Source organism: Rhinatrema bivittatum, chromosome 15 (assembly GCF_901001135.1).
Source record: "Rhinatrema bivittatum chromosome 15, aRhiBiv1.1, whole genome shotgun sequence".
Lineage (NCBI taxonomy): Eukaryota > Metazoa > Chordata > Amphibia > Gymnophiona > Rhinatrematidae > Rhinatrema > Rhinatrema bivittatum.
In genome coordinates this window covers 29,389,119-29,407,640 of record NC_042629.1, presented here as the reverse complement: position 1 = coordinate 29,407,640, position 18,522 = coordinate 29,389,119, and the positions used below count along the sequence as shown (strand labels likewise).

The 18,522-nt window shown below is 45.2% G+C and overlaps 1 protein-coding gene across 1 annotated transcript in view; it reads right to left on the bottom strand.

The window, feature by feature from the left end:
• The window catches only part of GJA5 (gap junction protein alpha 5), a 52,649-nt gene extending 34,444 nt beyond the window's left edge, over nt 1-18,205 (bottom strand). Inside the window, exon 1 of the mRNA XM_029578705.1 lies at nt 17,941-18,205. The gene's annotated coding sequence lies outside the window, so the exon portion shown is untranslated. The remainder of the gene's footprint in view (nt 1-17,940) is intronic.
• Nucleotides 18,206-18,522: the final 317 nt, after the last annotated feature.

Genomic DNA, 18,522 nt, shown 5'->3' with positions numbered 1-18,522 from the left:
TTCTTGTTGAGACAGATGCATTGTCTCATACGTTATGTGTGTCCAGTCACCTCTGTATACCATCAGAGCTGCCCTTCACAATCTACCCCAAAGTGGGACGCTGGGTCTTGGGCGTGAGTCTGCCTTTTTCCTGTGAGTGCTATGCTAAGGTGGGACTATGGCATGATCACTCAGTCCCAATGTAATTTGTGATTTTTCTGGGGGCTGGGGGGGAGGGGGGGTGGCAATGCCTTTGAAGGGGGAAGTAGTCACAGGTAAGGCACTCCAACCCTTAGCCCATCCGCTGATTCAATTGGTTTTGTGTCAGCTAGTGAGGGTGCTGCACAGCACTTTCCACCGTTGTCTGGGGCAGATGTTGCACCTTCACAATTGCCATGCTGGGTCAGACCAAAGTCCATCGAGCCCAGGATCCTCTCTCCAAACTGTGGCCAGTCTGGGTCACAAGTATCCAGCAGAACCTAAAAAGCAATGGCTTTCCTTAGTCTACTTGGCTAGTGCTCCACAAGTTATGCAGACTTGCCTGTTTTTTTTAAGGTTCTGGGACTAAGACCCGTTAGTTGTTGTGGACTCAAGTTCATTTTGTTCTGATACCGCATTTTCATGTTCTGAGGGGATAGAGGAGATGATTGTAGAACAGGAGGCACCCAGCGTCAGGAGCCTTCCTAGGCAAGGCAATCACCACTCAGCAGGAATTAGGCGCCCAGTTGAAAGATCTGCTGAAACGTGGGAGGGAGGAACGTAGGAGACTTATGCAGGGCTGCTCCTCTCAGAAGTCAGAGTGCAGCTGCTCTGCACCTGCTGGAGAGCCAAGTGCTGCTGTGTGGAGCGAGGCAGAGGAAGCTTGCTTTGTTGAACAGTGAATAACCATGTCTGTTGGAAGAGCTGAGCAGTCTAGGAGCTAACATTTCCAATGGACCAGGGGAAACCCGCTGACACCAAAGAACAGATCGTATCTCCTTCAAATCCCCCCCTCATTATAGATAGGATAAGCTCATTCAGATAGAAGTTTCTCCCTCCTTTCTGCCAGGAACGAGCCTTTTTTAGATACTACCCTTGAAATTTAGAAGGGCATCTCCTTTTCTGATTTTCCTGACCACGCTATACATACATTTTCATCTGGAAGTGGCAGATGATCAGGAACTTCTGAGTATCTTTTACTGTAAAGAAAAACATTTTTTTCTCCTTTTCAGGTTACCATAAGTTTTAGGGATGTGAATCGTTTTTCAACGATTAAAATTATCGTCCGATAATGTTTATATCGTCTTAAATCGTTATAGAACACGATACAATAGAAATTCTAACGATTTATCGTTAAAAATCGTTAAATCGTGTTAGTGCGCACTAACTCGAGTTAGTGCGCACTAACTCCCCGTTAGTGCGCACTAACTCGATTTAGTGCGCACTAACTGAAAATGATACAAATAAACACTTTCCAGGTCACTGAAGGTCAGTTAGGAATGAATATGAGTTCCTATTGGCTGGCTGCCCTCTTATCTATTGATGTTACCAAGGTTACCACTGAGGTGATGGTTGGGGGGATGGGAAATGGAACTGGAAACTAACGAACACCAACAGAAAATGAAACAAAGTGTTCACACTTCCCAGGTCAGTAAAGGTCACTTAGGAATGAATATGTATGTATGTATTCCTATTGGCTGGCTGTGCTCTTATCTATTGATGTTACCAATATGGTTGGGGGGATGTGAAATGGAAACAGTTGGAAGCTTGACAAAAAAAGTAATGTAATGATCAGCACTCACGTGACTAGAACTTGTTTGTTTATTATTTTTGTTAGCAGGCACCTGAAATGCTAGTGCATGTTGAATTTGCCAATCACTGTGCATTTTAGAAAGGTGGTCCTGGCTGGAACTGTACACAGTTCAAATATATGTAATTGATTGTTGGTAAGTGTATTTTTTAAGTAGCCACACTGGCACCAGTATGTTTACTTTTTCTCCTACTTAACTCACTAGCTCAGCTTTGTAAGAAGGGCTTCTCTGCTTGTGTGTTGTTTTTGTTTGGTGTGAGGAGAGCAGAAACATCAGATCTTTATTCAATCTACTACAGTCATCTCTTACAGTGCCCTATCCCTATTAATACCAGGAGTGTTGTGATCTTCCTGCACACAGTGCCCTAACCCTGATACCAGTCTGAGACAGCTCCCTCCCTGCATTACTAGTGAGAGGCTGGCTTCACAGACAGGGGGGAGCTGCCTGACCCTCACTCCTGACTTCCCCCATGTCCCAGCTAGTGAATGGTGTGTGGGTGAGGGGGGGGGGGGAGGATGGTGAAGTCTGAGACAGCTCCCTCCCTGCATTACTAGTGAGAGGCTGGCTTCACAGACAGGGGGGAGCTGCCTGACCCTCACTCCTGACTTCCCCCATGTCCCAGCTAGTGAATGGTGTGTGGGTGAGGGGGGGGGGGGGGGAGGATGGTGAAGTCTGAGACAGCTCCCTCCCTGCATTACTAGTGAGAGGCTGGCTTCACAGACAGGGGGGAGCTGCCTGACCCTCACTCCTGACTTCCCCCATGTCCCAGCTAGTGAATGGTGTGTGGGTGAGGGGGGGGAGGATGGTGAAGTCTGAGACAGCTCCCTCCCTGCATTACTAGTGAGAGGCTGGCTTCGCAGACAGGGGGGAGCTGCCTGACCCTCACTCCTGACTTCCCCCATGTCCCAGCTAGTGAATGGTGTGTGGGTGAGGGGGGGGGGGAGGATGGTGAAGTCTGAGACAGCTCCCTCCCTGCATTACTAGTGAGAGGCTGGCTTCACAGACAGGGGGGAGCTGCCTGACCCTCACTCCTGACTTCCCCCATGTCCCAGCTAGTGAATGGTGTGTGGGTGAGGGGGGGGGGGAGGATGGTGAAGTCTGAGACAGCTCCCTCCCTGCATTACTAGTGAGAGGCTGGCTTCACAGACAGGGGGGAGCTGCCTGTCCCTCACTCCTGACTTCCCCCATGTCCCAGCTAGTGAATGGTGTGTGGGTGAGGGGGGGGGGTGGATGGTGAAGTCTGAGACAGCTCCCTCCCTGCATTACTAGTGAGAGGCTGGCTTCACAGACAGGGGGGAGCTGCCTGACCCTCACTCCTGACTTCCCCCATGTCCCAGCTAGTGAATGGTGTGTGGGTGAGGGGGGGGGGGGGAGGATGGTGAAGTCTGAGACAGCTCCCTCCCTGCATTACTAGTGAGAGGCTGGCTTCGCAGACAGGGGGGAGCTGCCTGACCCTCACTCCTGACTTCCCCCATGTCCCAGCTAGTGAATGGTGTGTGGGTGAGGGGGGGGGGGAGGATGGTGAAGTCTGAGACAGCTCCCTCCCTGCATTACTAGTGAGAGGCTGGCTTCACAGACAGGGGGGAGCTGCCTGACCCTCACTCCTGACTTCCCCCATGTCCCAGCTAGTGAATGGTGTGTGGGTGAGGGGGGGGGGAGGATGGTGAAGTCTGAGACAGCTCCCTCCCTGCATTACTAGTGAGAGGCTGGCTTCACAGACAGGGGGGAGCTGCCTGTCCCTCACTCCTGACTTCCCCCATGTCCCAGCTAGTGAATGGTGTGTGGGTGAGGGGGGGGGGGGTGGATGGTGAAGTCTGAGACAGCTCCCTCCCTGCATTACTAGTGAGAGGCTGGCTTCACAGACAGGGGGGAGCTGCCTGACCCTCACTCCTGACTTCCCCCATGTCCCAGCTAGTGAATGGTGTGTGGGTAAGGGGGGGGGGGAGGATGGTGAAGTCTGAGACAGCTCCCTCCCTGCATTACTAGTGAGAGGCTGGCTTCACAGACAGGGGGGAGCTGCCTGACCCTCACTCCTCCGGGGTATTGTGATCTTCCTGCACACAGTGCCCTATCCCTGATACCAGGGGTGTTGTGATCTTCCTGCATGCAGTGCCCTATCCCTATTAATACCAGGAGTGTTGTGATCTTCCTGCATGCAGTGCCCTATCCCTATTAATACCAGGAGTGTTGTGATCTTCCTGCATGCAGTGCCCTATCCCTGATATCGGGATGTGTGCAAGAAGATCACAACACCCCCGGTATCAGGAATAGGGCACTGTGTGCAGGAAGATCACAACACCCCCAGTATCAGGAATAGGGCACTGTGTGCAGGAAGATCACAACACCCCTGGTATTAGGGATAGGGCACTGTGTGCAGGAAGATCACAACACTCCTGGTATTAATAGGGATAGGTCACTGTGTGCAGGAAGATCACAATACCCCTGGTATCAGGGTTAGGGCACAAGTTCTAGTCACATTGACTGATCACATTACTTGTTTTGTCAAGCTACCAACTGTTTCCATTTCCCATCCCCCATATACTGTCAGTAGGAAACTTGGTAACATGAATAAATAAGAGGGCAGCCAATAGGAATACATATTCATTCCTAAACTGACCTTAACTGACCTGAAAAGTGTCAAATTGTATCATTTTCAGTTAGTGCGCACTAACTCCCAGTTAGTGCGCACTAACTCCCAGTTAGTGCGCACTAACTCGAGTTAGTGCGCACTAATCGGAAAAAAAACGATTTTTAACGATTTTTTAACTAAAAAATCGTGCCTAAGACGATTTTCTTGCCCTGCCACACGATTTCTATCGTTAAGACGATATGGAAAACGATTCACATCCCTAATAAGTTTCATAGGATAAATCACAGAAAACCGAACCTCATGTAGGTGCATGCTTTTCCTAATTTCTTTAAATTGCTGTCTTGTCTTGTCCAGTTCCAGACTGTAATCTGTGAAAAAATAAGCTGTTTTCCCTTTATTTCAATTATTTATAATCTGCTCATTTACCAGCTTCTGTTCTAGGCGGCTAACAAATAGAAAAACGCAAATGCAATGCAGAACAATACAATAGTAAAAACAGATAAAAACTAATACAAAAATCATACCTGTAAAACAGAAAAAAGCTTCTTTAAAATGGTTTTCAAAACTTTACAGAAGGCCTTCTAATCAGACATCTGGTGGATCTCAAGCGGAAGACTATTCCACAGAGCTGCCCCGACTTGTGAAAAGGCACGGTGGCTACTTACCTTGCAAATGTGCAGACTTGACCCCGGGGACCACTAGCAGATGTTGGCTGGCTGACCGTAATATCCAGGGAAGACAATAATTAGAAAGCAAACCCTTCAAATATCACTACGCAGCCGGATAAGTCTTAATAGCGTCTTATCCGGCCATTTGACTTAGGTGCAAAATGAGCATATAAGACTTATCCGGATAAGTCTGAAATGCACTACTTAGACTGACAGGTAGTGCTTTTCAGATTTATCCAGCTCAGTAGCGCCTCAGATAAATCAAACTTATCCAAATAAGTGCCGCTACGTATCTGGATAACCCCTGAACTTGTGCGGCCTGCTTTTTTACATGCGCGCATGTTTCAGCATACATTTGTGCTCTTGCCACACGCTTTATAAGATGCAGACATGCAGGTGAATTTTAAAAGTCCAATGTGTGCCAAAATTGGGAGATATGTCAACATGTCGGGCCGGCACGCGCCAAGTGAATTTAAAAAAAATTACTTGCGTATCTCCTGGTACGCACACAAATGAAAAAGTCCAAAAAAAGGGGCTAGGTAGGGAATGGGCATGGTGTGGCATTCCTGGGTTTATGAATGAAACCAGCGCAAAAAAACGTATGCACACAAGCGCGCGTTGGAGTCTACTACCATGTAACTTTACTTCTGCTATGGATGACTTACAAGTCCTAAAACAAAATACAGGCAAGTAGGCAGAGTTTTAAGGGTCGGGGTTAGGAGGGGAAAAGGAAGGCTATTTAAATAGGGGGGGGGGGAGGGGTTAGGAAGTCATATCCCTTACCTGGGTGAACGGGGAACGACGTGTGGCAATTGTGCCGGTGCGCGTTTCTATTAAAGTCCCCCCACTTACGCGGTAATTGCGTGCACATCCATATAAAATTGTGCGCACATGTATGCACGGTCAGAGTATTTTATAACGTGCACGCATATACTCGTGGATGTTATAAAATGACCGTGAATCTGGATGCGAGCCGGCATATGCGTGTACATGTGCGCCCACGCACTGGTATTAAATTTACCGTCATTATGTACAAGCAGATTATAAAATACCATGCTAAATTTGCAAGCACCCATATATATGTGTACATGGGCACATGCACACAGCTTTTAAAGTTATTCTGTGCAAGCTTAAATTATTTTTAGCCAAACCTGTTTACATCCATAACTACTGTCAGTTCTATCACTGTGGCTCTGTTGGCAAAACAAACTCACCCCTGGGAGGATCAGAAGATGCTGGCACAGTAGAGATTATTGTAGGGGTTCAATTTTAAAAGGAGCGCGCGTGCAGTTCCCGGCGTGCGCACATAGACGTGCTGATTTTATAATATGTGCACGTTGGCGCGTGCATATTATAAAATACGGGTCCCGTGCGTACACGCGCGCCGGATTTTCACGTCCACGCGCACATGTGCGGGTGGGTGGCCTGCTCCGCGGGGGGGGGGGAGGGGATATTAGAAAATTACGCGCAACGACGCAATTGGGCCTCCCCCAGTTCTATCTCTATTCTGTTCCAAATAAGGATCGGACCGGGAGGGAACTTTCCTATCCCTAACCCTACCCTTCCTACCGCTTCCCCTCTCCTCCCCGACCCCTAACTTAACCCTGGGAGTAAAAGTCATCTCCGTGCTTCGGCTGGCTGCCAGCATGTGCTTACCTGGGATAGCGTTCTAAAATGTGCGCAGCGCTCGCAAGGCCTGACCAGCAACGTGCGTAACCCCCGTTTTTTACGCGCATGGCCCTTTTAAAATCAGGCCTTGTATAAATTATACAAAGGCGCAGTTATGCTAAATAGTACTGGAAAAACTAAAAATGAAAAACGAAGTAAAGAATCTCTGGATCAAATTGCTGAATAAATCACTCAAAATTTGTAGGACCATTAATCAAGCAGTCTAAATGCATAAATTGCAAATCGACATTCAGTCCAAATTGCTGTTTTTGTTATTTTTTAAAATTCAATATTGCCATTAAAAATGATAGTGAAGCCGTAGAGCAACCAAAAATAGAGACAAACATCCAAAGTGGTATTTAACTTCATCCTTGTAAAAGCGTCCCGACACAGTGCCATGTTTCGTACAGAACTGCTTCAGAGGGTCTCACCCAAAATATCTAAAGACCAGCGACATGAGTTATAAGAGCAGGAAGAGAGCCAGCACCATCTTAGCTCAGCGTGTACTTTGGGATGGATTACTGCCGGGTAATTTGTGCCATCTGTACAGCATCTGTGGAACCTTAGGAGAGGTTTTAAGCTCCATCATCACCATCCGAAATAGTAACCCCAACATCCAATTTATCTCACAGTGGTCTGCAAGCATTTTTAGAAGGGATGTGCATTCATTTTTAAATGAAATGAAAAATGCAACAAAATACCAGTGTTTTGCTTCATTTAAAAACAAAACAAAAAACAATCTTCCAAAATTTTTTTTTCATTGATCAGAAAGTCAAGGAGCCCCTTCCTGGGGATCTGTGAAGTAGAAAGGGAGAGAAGCGATCCCCAGTTTCTCCGGCTCTGCCAGGTCCTGCTTCAAAGATTTTGTTAGATGATTGTACAACAAAATGGCTTCCAACTCAGGACTGGTCAGTGCTATTTTTGAAGCAGGACCCAGCAGGATAGGAGCAACTGGGGATTTCTGTCCTTTTCTACTTCACAGACCCCAGGAAGGAAAGAAAAGAACTCGGGAGGGGGGGGGGGGGCATGGAGGGAAGATTATGGGGAAGGGCCCAGGGGCCGGGGAGATTAATTTTGCTGTTTTAATGCTAAGGGGTTGAGGAGACTGTTTCTTTTTTTTTTTTTTTCAATTTAATGTTCAGTTGGGTTCACAAAAATAGACAAACCAGAACACAAATTAAAAGCCCCCCGCCCAAAATGAATAAAAAAAACCACTCAGAAACAGCAGCTGAGTCAGCGGAAGAGAAGGAGAAGACACCCAACTGCAGAAGTACCTGCCGTCACGGTCACAGCACTACGCACATCTAGAAAAGGTACAGAGAAAGGCGACAAAAGTGATAAAGGAACGACTCCCTTATGAAGGAAGGCAAAACAGGTTAGGGCTCTTCATCTTAGAGAGAGGAGATAAGCTAACGGTTTGTAAAATCATTAGTGGTATGGATGGAACAAGTTAATTGAAAAAGGTTAGTTATGCTTTCAAATAGTGCTAGGACTAAAGGGCACTGCATGAAAAGAACTGGGAGCAGATTGAGAACAAATTCAAGTTAATGCACTATTAAAATGTAGAATTTGTTGCCGGAAGATGTGGCCAAAATTAAGAGCATAGGTGGGTATGAAAAAGGTCTGGACAAGTACCTGGAGGAGAGATCCCGTAACAATTAGGCAGACTTTGGAATTGCTCTTAGCACTGGGATTGAGCAGCAAGAAATGGACTTCCCGGGGCCAGTGTAAGCATATTAGGAGCCCTAGGCAAACCTTCAGCCTTTCACGCCTTCCCACACACTATTAAAAATATGCATTTATGACAGATTTTACATGAAGGTGGACATTCAAAGTACAGCCTTCTGAGTTGAAAATCCCATTTACAACAAGTATATTAGATTTACATGCACTGCAAAAACACCTTTATAGAATTAGGCCTATTGTAATGTGTGTCGGGTGTGGACTTGGCCCTCAGAAAGCCAAGAGTAAACGGAATTGCAATTACAATATATTAAATCTCCCATACCAAAACAGCACAAATTACCCGCATTCAAACAGTAACAATCTGTCCTGTCCTGAGATAACGCAATTGTGGGAAAAAGTAAAGGCAGAGATGTTACAAATCTTGGAGAAAGAGGCACTCCTCAATTCTGCCTTTTAGGGTGCAGGGGGACTCAACAGCTGGCCACCTTGGGGCATATTATGGTCGATTATTTAATACGTGCGAGAGTGCTTACTATTGCTACGCTGTGCAAGTCCTTGCCTTCTATTACTGTCTGGCATCGAATAGTGTTGGATAGGTGAGGTGAAAGAGGCTATTTTAGCCAAAAAAAATCCTTCAAAAATTGGAAGAAGGATCCATCTGAAGAAAATAGGATAAAACATAAGCATTGTCAAGGTAAGTGTAAAACATTGATAAAACAGGCGAAGAGAGAATTTGAAATGAAGTTGGCCATAGAGGCAAAAACTCATAATAAAACCTTTTTTAAATATATCCAAAGCAAGAAACCTGTGAGGGAGTCGGTTGGACCATTAGATGACAGAGGGGTTAAAGGGGCTCTTAGGGAAGATAAGGCCATTGCAGAAAGACTAAATGAATTCTTTGCCTCTGTGTTTACTAATGAGGATGTTGAGGAGATACCAGTTCCAGAGATGGTTTTCAGGGGTGATGACTCAGACGAACTGAATGAAATCACTGTGAACCTGGAAGATGTAGTAGGCCAGATTGACAAACTAAAGAGTAGCAAATCACCTGGACCGGATGGTATGCATCCTAGGGGGCATTCCATGAAGTTAGCAAGTAACACATTTAAGACTAATCGGAGAAAATTTTTTTTCACTCAACGCACAATAAAGCACTGGAATTTGTTGCCAGAGGAGGTGGTTAGTGCAGTTAGTGTAGCTGGGTTCAAAAAAGGTTTGGATAAGTTCTTGGAGGAGAAGTCCATTAATGGCTATTAATCAATTATACTTAGGGAATAGCCACTGCTATTAATTGCATCAGTAGCATGGGTTCTTCTTAGTGTTTGGGTAATTGCCAGGATGCTGGGCTTGATGGACCCTTGGTCTGACCCAGCATGGCAACTTCCTATGTTCTTATATGGCACTATCTGAAAAGTGCACCTATCTGATTAAACACAACTTGCCCTATTATGACTGGATATGGGGTGGGTTTTGGAGGTATAGACGATGGAGATATTGGAGCACAGCTGGTGGTTATTTACCCTTGCAGTGTATTTTGCCTTTGACCGGATGTGTGCAGGGTGGGCTAATGGACCTTTCTTTAGGGGTACTTTTTTGTGTAACTTGACACAGGGAAGAAGTGAATTTGACTTTGTATCCAAATAACTGTTTTGAGAACATTGTTTGCTGATTGTTCTACTCTTTTGCAGTGGAGTTGTGATTGGTGTGCACTTTAGATCTGAAATATAAATAATAATAAGTAAAAAAAACCCCAAACAGTAATAATCTTACCTATGAAATGGCAACACTGAAATTTCAACTTTGTCTTGTTAAAAATGCTGCTGTTGTGCTTTGCTTGTATGAAAAATTGTGATCATGTTTCTCTCATCTCAGAGAGAATCACTAGGCTCACAGCTCTTCCAGCATCCAGTAGATAGAAAGAAAGGGAGCGCAAGTATATTATTAATGAAAGGCTCCACTATAAAACTGCCACCCAGGATCTGTTCTGCAGGTAACTTTCATGAGTGTGTAATTCAATGACCTCTCCTATAGGACCATGAAATCCCAAGATCTATCCTGCACGAGTGTAACCTTGGGACTGGGCAGGAGTTGGTAATCTTGGTAGCTGTTCTGCACGAGTGTTTATCCCTAGGAACCTGCCCTGTAGGAGTGTGCAATCCCTTGGAATCTGTCCTGAAGGAGCATGTAATCCTGGGGTCTTTCCTGCAGGAACATCTACAATACCCTACAGGCGTGTATAACAGCTGGGTCTGTTTTACAGAAGTAGCTGCTCCAGACGTGAGTGTTTGTGAGTGCATAAAGGGGCACAGTGAATGGCAGGGTGAGCAAGTGTCAAGTGCCTTTCCCTCCAACCAATGAAAGTGGTCCAGCAAGACTGGGGCTCAGCTGGGAGAGGGCAAATTCTTTGCCTGAAGGGACTCTCGCCCCCTCGACCTTCCCCCATCCTCCCTCTGGAGCCACCCCTGTTCTGCAGGGAGGTTTCACAAGTGGGATCTGTCAGACAGGAATGTATAATCCTAGCAGGGTCAGTCCTGCAAGAGTGTGCAACCTAAGGACCTGTCTTGCAGGACTCTGTGACACCTGAGATCTGTCTATTCCATTCCTTCCTTCTGTGGGTACAACCTCTTTCCATCCGAAGGCATTATCCCTTTCATTTTCTGTATCCCTAGCCCATGATACAAACTGATGCTTGTGAAACGTGCCTCTGTTTCAGAGGAGTCAGGAAACTAATTGTAAAAGCTGTTGGATTTTCTCATGAAATAGTATTTCCTTTCTTCCTCTTCTCAGCTACCACTGGTTCCCAGCAGAAGCCTGGAATACTGACAAGAACAATATTAAGCTGTAATACAGACACATTTGACATCACAAGTGGGACCAGGCAGAGAACTCCTAGGAATGGGTCATTTGAAAGGTCAGTAGAGGGTAGCACATGGAACCATTCAGCAGATATTAAGAGAGATGCATTCTCCACTTGTAGAAAATTCCCAGCAGAGAAAGCAGGAGTAGAAAATCTGTGCCCATGCCCTTCACATCTTTCATGTTTCTGTAACTAGAAGAGCTAAAATTTCAGATGCACACCATAGCACGTGTCACACAGGTGTAGCTGGCTCCAGGCCATGCATGCTAACGTTTCAACAGGAAAGGCTTTGTAATCTCCCGCTGAAATAAAAGAGAGGGAAGGAGAAAGACAGTGATCCCTTAAGAGGCATTTCCTTTTAAAAAAGGAACACTGGGGAAACCCCATTGCATTCATTCTGCCAGGATTAGCTAGAGAGGATGCATCCCGATGCCTGCCATATTTCAACAGACTGTCTCAGGCAACGTGGTTATCATAGCAGACAGTGAGTCTACGTATCCCGAGAACTAAACCAGCACGGCACTGAACTTAGACACAGACGTAGGGATTTGGATGTCTGCCCACCTGTGTGGAGGAGACAGAAACATAGAAACGTGATGGCAGAAAGAATCAAATGGCCTTTCTAGTCTGCCCATCCATATCCGCTAGTAGGGATGTGCGGCTAAAAAATGTTCATTTATCTTTTTGCTTTGTTTCTATTTTTCCCATTGTCATTAGTGTACACTAAAAAGAAGCAAAATGAAAAAAAAAACAAGTTTTGATTTAATGTGCACGATTTTCTTTTAGTGCGCACACGGAGGATAACTTTCAAAGAACTGAATGTAGCAGCATATACGCACGCGTATGGCCGCATGCAGATGTACGATAGCATTTTAGCACCCGCGAGTATCAGTTACGTGCATGTTATGAAATATGCATATCTTTAACCCTGCAACATATGCGCATACTCTTCCGGCCTATTTTAAAAATATGTGCACGCATATTTCACATGCGAATATAAAGTAGGACTTCATTGCTTAAATCGGAATATTTTAGAACTTACATGTATAATTTAAGCAATCAGTTTTACCAATTACTTAACTAGTTCGCCCAGTCCTTTGCCAGGTCATTGAGACCCTGCTGATTCTTCAGCCAGACCTCCTACCCTCCATAATAAACATGTTAAGTATCACTTACACAAGTTAATTAGCAGGTGTAAAATTGGGAATAAGATGACAAATCTACTCGCACCTTTTGAAGTGCAGCTTGTACATTTTCAAGCTTGCATGCGTTTTTACACCTGTTAATTATGTGGGGTAAGTGATCCCAGATGTGCTGATTGTGTAGTACTAACAGGGGGGAAATCAGGCTGAAGAGCCAGGGGGGTCCCGATGACCTGGGGAAGGGCTGGGCAAACTGCTGGACTAATTGGTAAAATGGTTAAATTCCTTGGCACGCGCATGAGTGTAAATCAGGACTTGCTTAGTTTACTTTCATGCGTTAAATATACATGCAAATATATTTAAAATAGATGGGTAAAGTGTGCTCGTTCAATACATTAATATATTTATTTATTTATTTATTTATTTATTTAGGGTTTTTTTATATACCGACTTTCTTCATACAGATCAAATTAACTCGGTTTATATAGAACAATAGCTCATTAACAATAACAGGTCAAACCTCAAAAGAGGAGACAGAGTAGGAGCAGAAAGTAAAAAGTTACATTATAACAAGGGTGATCAACTTGGAATTGGAAGTGAAGAGTAGGAGAACCAAGGTAGAGAAATATAAACAGAGAGAAGGGGCTTGAAGCCCACCTCTGGAGATTAACTCTAGCATTATGACATGATTATGTGACACTCTGCTAGTTTATGTAATAATATGAGATGATTGAAACACAGCTGGTTGGATAATATATTGACAGAAAATAGTCTAGGAGCCGGGAAAGGCTCGACCAAACAGCCAAGTCTTGATATATGTGGTTTCAGTGCACTGCATCTATTCGCATGTAAGCCTATGCACACATGTATGTTGCATAGCAGAATTATGCTTATTTTATAAAGTACGCACTTATACTATATATTATCATATATGTCTGCGGCCGCATAAATGCATATATGCCACCATGCCCAGTTATTTGAAAGCTGACCTCCCTGCTTTTAGTGTGCTAGTTTAGTGTTTCTCACGTCAGCACTGGAATAGCTTCCTGCCAGCCTGGTTTTCAGGATATCCAGTGATCATTTTAGTGGCTGAATATGGATCGCTAGCTGTCTAAAGTGTACTCCAGGAATGGTTTGAAAAACATTGACCTTGCTTACCCCTAGGCATTAATCTTAAATTTATCTCTCTATTGATATCTCTGTGTTTTCCTTGTGGTTCTTAGGTAACTAAATAACAAGGCTGTAACAGAGCGATCCCGTTTTCCTCCTTGTTGTATATGCAGGACCAGGCTAGAGGCCTGCTCCATCTTAAATCCCACAGAGGGAGAGAGCTCTGCGGAGCAGGGGAGAGGCCTGAGGGTAGGACCAGCTGGGGGGGAGCATAAGAGTGTAAGCCTAGTTAAGTTCAAGAGGCCCCTACGTCTCCAGGAGAGGCAGCTCCTGTTAATCTGTGCTGATCCAGACTCCAGGTGGTGGGGAAGGTAGGCAGTTCTGTTTATTGCTGAAGTGCTGTGAACTTGAATAAAGTAAAAAGTGCTTTGAAAAGGCTGGAGTCCTGGGAAACCACTTGGTTTCTCATATACGGTGTCAGGTCAGAGTTTTTTTTTCTCTACTCTACACATAGAGAAAAACCCCAAGTCTCCAAGGGAGGACTGTGAAGTTTGTTGTGTGACCTGCCGAAGGACGTGGAGGCAAAGCAGCGCTGCAGAGAATAGGGTGTGGCTCAGGGAGCACAGGGAAGTAAGGCAGGCTGCAGGAAGAAAGTTTGTCTAGCCTTGCCTAAGGAAAGGGCTAGGACAGAAGAAAAGCAGTGCTCTTACACTGGGTACAAGAGCACTGGGAGACAGAGGCTTGTGGGCTCATAGAAGAGCACAAAAAACAAACAAACAAACCTGGAAACTGTCTTTAAACTAGTAATGGGCTGTGGGCTCTGCAAGCAGGGTAGGTTTTTCTTTGCAGACTAAGGGGAGAAGCTCCAGCTAGAGTTAGGTTACATTCAGTACAGTCAGCGCCGGTGAGGCAGGGTTTTTGTTTTTTTTTTAAACTTTTTTTTTCCTTTTAAAGAGAAAAAAAAGCTGCTGTGCATGGCGAGGCCCAAGTGAAAGTGAAACTGCTAGCAGAGCTTAAAGGGCTGGGCAGTACTACTGCAAACCTGGTCTGGATCCCCTGGGTCTGCTGCAGTGCCGGTACAAGAAGAAAGAGAAGCCAGTGTGCTTAGAAGAAAAGTAGCAGGGGGGGGGGGGGGGGGGGGGGTGAAGGAGAGGAGCCCTAGCGCCTGGACTGCTGAGGAAGGAGTGGATCACCAGCTGTCTCCGCACAGCTGGCTCATAGGGGCTTCTTCAGGAGCCTTGGTGTCTTTTTTTCTCATCATGAACCCTGTCCACCTCCCTGACACAGAGTCTGCAACAACTTCCTCTGGATGCAAGGCAGCAACTTCCATGCTGCCCATGCCACCACTACAAACCCAAGGTAGGAGGGGAAGACAAAGCACATGGTTGAGCAACAGACTAAGGATGTAGAAGGATGGGAGATAAAGAGAGAGAGAGAAGGTAGGGGAGTGAGAGAAGTAGGCGATGGAGGAGTGACAGAGACAGAGGGGAGAAGATAGGAAAGTTATGGAAAGCTTATGTTTATTGGTGACTTTGCACCTTGTAAGCTATTCAACTTGCATCTCATATATGAAAATTCACCCCTCTCCCCCCTCCCATTGCACAAACACTCTACCCCACCCTCCCCAATATCGCCCTAGCTGAGCCTCAGTTCTAGAGAGAGTAAACCTCATTAACCTGAATGTAATCCACTTTGAAGTGCCAAAAAGCGGAATATGAAAAGAAATCAGAAATCAGATTAAATCTAGCTTACATACCCGTTCTGAAATCTGAATATTTGAAGCAAATGTATTTGATAAGTAGAATTAACATTCACACAGTGCAAATCTTGTCTTAATCCTGGATTTCTTGGGATTGGTTTGGATTTGTGAATATTCATAGACTCAAGACTGTTTGACGTATCTGAAAATTGGGTGAGTGCTTGAATACTTCCCTTACAAGGATGAATCTTAAAATTTGCTTCTGAATAATACCAAGTGAGCACAGAAATAGGCGGTGAACTGCCAGAGGCCCTGCATTTATTGGATGGCATTTGTGGCCTGTCCTGGTTCAACTCTGATTATCCAAACCCTCCAGATCAAAAGAGGTTCATCTCTGCGTTTTAACGCTCTTGCTTCCATTGGCGGCTGATTGGCCAGAGACCTTATACCCAAGTGAAGGAGGAGGAATAGCTTAGTGATTAGAGCAGTGGACTACAAAGCAATGGACTCAAGACCAGGGTTCAAGTCCCACTGTCGCTCCTTGTGACCTTGGGCAAGTCACTTTACCCTCCATTGCCTCAGGTACAGAACTTAGATTGTAAGCCCTCTGGGGATAGAGAAATACCTGCAGTACCTGAATGTAAACTGATGTGATATCTCCATTGAATGTCAGTGTAATTATAAATAATTCTCTCTCTTTTATATTTTTTTCCTCCTTCTCCTCAAGTAATCTTGCTCTCCTTACTACAAGGGATAGACCCTTCCATCACTGACCCCCAAAACACCTCTTTTCAGTCAGCAGGATTCGCTCTTGCATCAGCAGTAATTTCTCCTCTGACCCAGGGTTCTGGCGCATCTCCTCTCTGACTCCTCTTTTGCCTCCCCCACCTCCTGCTGCTCCAGCAGACAAGAAATCCAAAGCAGGGGAGATCCAGCCAAGCCACGAGGGCAGTCCCAAGGTTGCACCAGCGGTGCCAAAGAGATGCTCACCCAGCTTCAGAGTCATTATGTCTCATTAATCGGGCAGCTAATTAAACCTAACTTTAATTATGCTCTGTGCGTTTTAACTGAGAAAGAAGCACCAGCAAAATCAACAAAGTGATTTTTCTTCCAGCGCTCTGAGCCAGGCCAGCAAGGGGTTGTCATTTGCTTGTTTCATTGTACATCTCTTGATTTTTTTTCCCCTTGATTCCTATAGGTTTCGGTTGGGGCACTTTTTGCACATCATGGTCGCAAACTGGGTGGGCACTTTTAATGCCGTGTGGACATTACCCACATTTTCAAAGGAAAATGGTGCGGGTCCTTTCCCTGGGAAAATTCATGTAAAGTGTGCATGTTAAAAACCTCCCGCGCATGTTGCACCCGCTCTTTGGTGCGGGCAGCCGAGAGGGGGAAATAGCGCACGTTCTTTTGAGAATATCCTGTATGCGCAGTATTCTTCTCTCTTGCGCTAAGGGACAGCCCCTTGCTAACTCGGCTAAGAATACTCACATGGTAGATCCCACTCTTGCGCTGAGTAGGGTAAGCTTTCAGACAGGCCAGTTTATTTCCCTGCGCAAATGGCTTTGAAAATTGAAGAAAGGAATCAGTCGGGGGAAAAAAATGAAAAAAATTCAACCAAAAGCAATGCCTTGGCAGCTGTAATCATGTGAATAATACAGCGTTACATCCCAACTTTTAGGCAAACAGGTGTACTTTACATTGCATTACCTCTGAAGTATGCATGCATCCACCTCTGAGGGTGAAATCTGGAGTCTAGCTTTAGTTCCTCCTTTGGATGACAGTTCCCAATGGGGAGAAGAATAATATTGTTGTTATTATTACCCAATAATAGTTGGGTTACCTGAGTCAGGGACTGGCCCCAAGATCACACAGATCACAGAGATTAGAACTGAGACACGGAGATTAAGTGACTTGTCCAAGGTCATAAAGAGTCCTGACAGAGCTGGGTTTACATCTGAGGTTGGGGGGGTGGGGGGGAGGAATAAAGGGGACAATTTCCATTAACCCGTTATGTCCCAGTGTCTCCTATTTAGAAGACAGCTTCTTAAAAAAAATTTGGGACATAATGGGTTAAGCAGGCTAGTGACAAGATACATGGATACTTTGTACTACTTGGGTAGTTTTCCTTTGAAAATTTGCTATCAAGCATGTATGGTTGCAAAACTAAATACAAGCCTTATCCCTGCTATATCTGTAGCTGGGGTTACGCAGGAAAAAATGATGTGCAGATATTTAAAAATTCAATTTACGTACATAGTTTACTTCCTCGCTCCAAATCTGCCTCCTGAAACTCTTACTTTTTGAACGGCTATATTTAGCTGCTCTGCATGGTTTTCAAAATAACAGATTTAGGAGGCTAACTCAGCTGAAAACCTTGCGTATGTTTTTATTGTGCATCTTCTCTGTCCATCTTGATTGAATTGTTATCTCCAAGGAGTATGGATTGTCTTTTATGTCTCCATACAGTGTTGCATACAAATCATGATAATAATAATTATTATTAACTCTCTAATAAGCCAGCTAGATCTGTGTAAAAAGTTGTCCTCAAAAAGTTTTCTGTAGATAACACAGAGTCAGTGGTAACACTCAGTTGAGTTCCTAAGTGATAATCTTAACATCCCTCCTCCACCCTCATTGCAAGTATAAAGCAGATCAGATCGGCTATTCTGTCCCGTGGTGTGGCAGGTCTGGCTGCACAGACGGACAGTCAGACATGTCAGAATGTAAGGAAAGCTTAGGATCTCTTACCTTGGTTGTAGATGCTGTTGTCGCAGTGGCAATGGGAATGGCCGATCCCTGGCTGCGCATATGACCAGCAGTGGCGCATGAGACCAGATCCACTTCTCATCACCGGCACCTCCTTGACTTTTAACGCTTCCATATCACATCTCTCGCCTGCTAGTGACTGCGATAAAATACCTTCCCCTATAATCTCCCCACTCTGAGGCACAGGGAATGCTGTGAGACCAGAGAGGTTGTAGGCACAGCATGCTGGGAGTCCCAGCTGGGTCCCGGGAGACAGGGAAAAACTGTGGCAGAGGGCCAGGGTGGATCTGAGCTCAGAGGACAGACAATTTGTAACCAAATCTAGGAAGCTGCCATCAGGGAGGGCTGTGCTTAAAAGCTTGGCAGAGGGCACAGGCAAGGGAGAATGGTAACTGAAGAAGAATTCGAACAAGACATTTCTGATTAATAATACAAATTGGACTTTGGACAGGTTCTCAGCAGGCTTTAGAATTTAATTTTTTTAGAAGCCTAATGCAGCCACCTCTAGGGTGGTTGTAACTGGGGCAGTCGTGCCAGCTCTGCACCCCAACTCAAATACCATTA